The sequence below is a fragment of the Belonocnema kinseyi genome, chromosome 8, assembly GCF_010883055.1.
Source record: "Belonocnema kinseyi isolate 2016_QV_RU_SX_M_011 chromosome 8, B_treatae_v1, whole genome shotgun sequence".
In the NCBI taxonomy this organism is placed as follows: domain Eukaryota; kingdom Metazoa; phylum Arthropoda; class Insecta; order Hymenoptera; family Cynipidae; genus Belonocnema; species Belonocnema kinseyi.
In genome coordinates, this window is record NC_046664.1 from 71,402,426 (window position 1) to 71,407,756 (window position 5,331).

Sequence of the window (5,331 nt, forward strand, 5' to 3'; positions counted from 1 at the left end):
ACGCTGGGACTTACATACATGGCGCACTTGATGCTACCAGAATTGCACAAGAGCAGGGAAGAAGCCATTGTACAGGGGTATTTTCATATTTCGCGCCTTTAAAGTTGCATTCGGATTGACCATTCGGTCAAGCCCGTGCATCGTCGCATCAAGTTCATCATAGTTTCCATGGTTGCGTCCGAAACTTCAAATGGATACAAGTGTCAAACAATATAGGTTATGTTATGTATTAATTACAAATAATAAAAGTGATTCTTTGATAATGAAGTGAAACCTGTGTACTGAGAAGTAAACGCCAATTATTTTCCGCGATCCCAACGGGCGAAGAGTGAATTGTGTTTAACGCTTATTTGCGGCAAAAAAGGTATGTTATGAATATATAGAATACGTATTAAGTAAAGTAAATAAAATATTACATGCGTAAATTTTAAATTGACATTACCTACATTTACTTACAGCCATCAGGACAAACACGTGAATCTGAACATAACCTCGAAATAATGACAGATCGGCCCGGCTTGTTTATTATACTTTCGATTGTTTATTATTTGCCAAAGAAATGTTTTGTGGATTTGTATGTTTATTACTGACAGTGCCGGTAGTAATAATTTAAACAATAATTACTTAATAATAATTTAACAAACATGACTTATTAATTATTTTAATAAGTAACACTTTATTCCTGAAATTAATAACTGATTTCCATTGTTTTTTTTCACAGATCGATCATAGATGAAATAAGAGTACACATTAGGAAATGCAGATGGATTTTGTGCATTCCAGCTGGTTCATTCCAATGAACATCATTGAAAAATCATTACCTCTAAACCTTATCCCAAGACTGGGGATTGAGCAGCCTAAAATTAATTCTAATTCAATCTTGGTATAGGTGTATCAAAAAAATATCTCGAGGTAATTTGTCTTGTCTGAATTTTAATTAATAAAATATTTAGGGATTTTTTTGTATTTTACAAAATGTTTTCTCTAGATTTCATCCTAAAATTATGTGTGATCAACCAATAAAATAAATTAGAGACTCGTTGGTGATCGAATTGTATCAGAAATAAATCTAGACAACATATTTTAGGCTAAAATTGTTATTCCATTTTTTTAGAAATTATTCTATTTTCGAAATTGCTATCTCTCGATCTGATTTCCAAACTGGCATTCAATCAGCCTTGAAAATTAATTCTAATTCATTTTGATGGTATAGGTTTATCAAAAATATATGTCGGAAAAATTCAACTTGCTTGAATTTTAATTAATAAATTATTCAGGAATTTTTTTGTATTTTAGAAAGTGTTTTCTCTGGACCTCATCCTAAAATTTGGTTTAGTCAACCAATAAAATAAATTAGAGACTCCTTGGTGATAGATTTGTATCAGAAATAAATCTAGACAAGATATTTTAGGCCAGAAATCTTATTTCTTTTTTTGTTTAAATTATTCTATTTTCGAAAAATGCTATTTCTGGATCTGATTTCCAAACTGGTATTCAATCAGCTTTGAAAATTAATTCTAATTCATTTTGATGGTATAGGTTTATGAAAAATATATCTCGGAAAAATTCAACTTGCCTGAATTTTAATTAATAAAATATTCAGGGATTTTTTTTTGTATTTTACAAAATGTTTTCTCTAGATCTCATCCTAAAATTATGTTTGATCAACCAATAAAATAAATTAGAGACTCGTAGGTGATCGAATTGTATCAGAAATAAATCTGGACAAGATATTTTTGGCTAAAATTGTTATTCCATTTTTTAGAAATTATTCTATTTTCGAAATTGCTATCTCTGAATCTGATCTCCAAACTGGCATTTAGTCAGCCTCGAAAATTAATTCTAATTCATTTTGATTTCATAGGTTTAGCAAAAAGATATCTCGAAGACATTTAAATTGCTTGAATTTGAATTAATAAAATATTTAGGGACTTTTTTGTATTTCAGAAAATGCTTTCTCTGAACCTCCACCTAAAATTTGGTTTTAGCAACCAATAAAATAAATTAGAGAGTCGTTGGTGATGAACTGTATCGGAAATAAATCTAGACAAGATATTTTAGGCCAGAATTGTTATTCCATTTTTTTGAAAAATTATTCTATTTTCCAAATTGCTATCTCTGGATCTTATTTCCAAAATGGCATTTAGTTAGCCTCGAAAATTAATTCTAATTCATTTTGATGGTATAGGTGTACCAAAAAGATATCTCGAAGAAATTTAACTTGTCTGCATTTTAATTAATAAAATATTTAGGGATTTTTTTTGTGTTTTAGAAAATGTTTTCTCTGGACCTCATCCTAAAATTTGGTGTGACCAACCAATAAAATAAATTAGAGACTTGTTAGTGTAGCAGAAATAAATGCAAAAGCGATATTTTGTACCAGAATTTGTATTCCAATTTTTTCATAAGTTTTGCTATAATTATGTATTTTATCATTTCTAAATATTAAATTCATACATTATTGGTATCTTGTTAGAAAATATAAATCTTTTAGTGTAATTGAAATTTACTCGAAATGTTATTTCAGTGTATTTCATTGAGTTATCGTTTAAGCTCAAATTATGCCGTTAAAAATGAAGACACCAATTCCGTAAATTTTATTTCAGATTCCCTAAATATTTCATTAATTTAAATTCAGGCAAATGAAATTTCTTCGAGATATCTTTTTGATAGAACTATACCATTAAAATTAATTAAAATTAATTTTCGAGGCTGATTGAATGCCCGTTTGGAAATCAGATCTAGAGATAGGAATTTCGAAAATAGAATAATTTCTAAAAAAAAATGGAATAACAACTCTAGCCGAAATTATCTTGTCTAGAGTTATTTCTGATACAATTCTATCACAAACGAGTCTCTAATTTATTCTATTGGTTGACTAAACTAAATTTTATGATGAGGTCCAGAGAAAACATTTTATAAATGCAAAAAAATCCCTGAATAATTTATTAATTAAAATTCAGGCAAGTTAAATTTCTTCGAGATATCTTTTTGATAAACCTATGCCATCAAAATGAATTAAAATGAATTTTCGAGGCTCATTGAATGAAAGTTTGGAAATCAGATCCAGAGATAGCATTTTTCGAAAATAGAATAATTTAAACAAAAAAAGAAATAACATTTCTGGCCTAAAATATCTTGTCTAGATTTATTTCTGATACAATTCTATCACCAAGGAGTCTCTAATTTATTTTATTGGTTGACTAAACCAAATTTTAGGATGAGGTCCAGAGAAAACACTTTCTAAAATACAAAAAAATTCCTGAATATTTTATTAATTAAAATTCAAGCAAGTTGAATTTTTCCGAGATATATTTTTGATAAACCTATACCATCAAAATGAATTAGAATTAATTTTCGAGGCTGATTGAATGCCAGTTTGGAAATCAGATCGAGAGATAGCAAATTCGAAAATAGAATAATTTCTAAAAAATGGAATAACAATTTTAGCCTAAAATATGTTGTCTAGATTTATTTCTGATACAATTCGATCAGCAAATAAGCGTTAAACACAATTCACTCTTCGCCCACTAAAATCGCAGAATATTATTACCATTTTATAGTATTTGTCAGTCAGCAGCCATTCCATAATATTATTGGCACAGAAGAAAACTGACGTTTACTTCTCAGATCACACGTCTCACTTCATTATTAATTAAACACTTTTATTATTTGTAATTATTATGTAATATAACCTATGTTGTTTTGATACTTGTATCCATTTGAAGTTTAGAACGCAACCATGGAAACTATGCTAAACTTGATCCGAATATGCACGGACTTGGCCGAATGGCCGATCCGAATGCAATTTTAAAGGCGCGAAATATGAAAATATCCCTGTATAATGGCTTATCCCCTGCTGTCGTGCAATTCGGGTAGCATTCAGATCGCCATGTATGTAAGGCCCAGCGTGTCCACCCTGTATCGGTCAGAAGCTATAACCTGATCATTTAATTGCCTAACCTTACACCATAATTACTAGCAACGCATGTTTTTCAAATACCAAGTGGTACTTATTTTTTACTAGAAGTGTGTATGCGGAAGGAAAGCAGTTTACTTTGATGGTAAGAAAAAAATGCTCCTTACCGGTAATAATGTAAATTTTTAGCAAGGTGAATTATTTAAAATGAATCTTTTCATGGACATAGGAAACAAGGGACTAGGCATGCTATTGCGGGGGTGATGCAATGAGGGGGGAGGTCCGCCACCTTTTGATGTCCCGCGACAAACATGGCAGCGCCCACATGTTTATATTTTCATGCACAATTTGTCGGCAAAAATGCTCGTGCGCATAATCAAATGGCACATCGTAAGATGGCAGCTCTCCCCACTCATGAAATTCTCCCCCCTCCCGTGGATTCAAACCCGCTCGCCCAAGTTAGGATGGCATGCCTAGTCCCTTCTTTACTATGTCCATGGAATCTTTTATATCATCAGCGAACGGTACTTTACCGACAGTAGATAACCCTCCACGACCGTAGAGGCAGAAAATCCACAATATCGATTAAGGTAATAACCTTCAATAACAGAAAATGCGTGTGTTTCATCAGACTAGATAGAAAATAATTTTATTAAAATTTAAGAATTAAATTTTTTCTTGAAAAAGATCTTTATTAAGAAAAAATTTAATTTGAAATATTATATTTATTTTCAAAAAATTATCATTGTATTTTATTATTATTTATTTTTAGCATTCTATCATACGCTAATGGAAAAAATTAAAGGATCAAAAAAATCTTCCGAATTTTGAGTGATTTTTCAGACAGCTGGATCTCAGTGAAAAATTGGCATATCGAGGTGTTGAAAAAATAATTTTTAAGCTTTAAGTTTCTATTTTCGAGATCTTTTGGAAAACAAATTTTCGGGGCTATATGTTCTGTGTAATTTTAACAAGTAGTATGAGAAAATTTTTTTGCTTTTTTCAAGTACACACGCTGGAAATTTTTTTCAACTCACCTATGGTCTGGACCGCATAGCTTGTTTATTCAGCTTCAATTTTCTTTTTTTAAAACCTCGGTACGATCATCTTTCACTGAGATATCGAGCTTTAAATAAAAAGGACCCTTTTTTGTCTTTGATTGACGATATCTCAGAAACCAATAGTCTCACAGAAAATTAAAGGGCAGTTCTGAAAACTGGAATAAAGCTCCTACAAGATTCTGCCACGATATTGTATAAAATCTATTTTAATCTATGACATTTGAAAAAACAGGGAAAAAAGGTAATTTATGTTTTTCCAGAATATCAACGGCTAAATTTCAATTTTTCATGAAAGGACTAATGTTGAGTGTGCCTTTTATAGTTGAATACCCCCCCCCCCCACCCAAACCC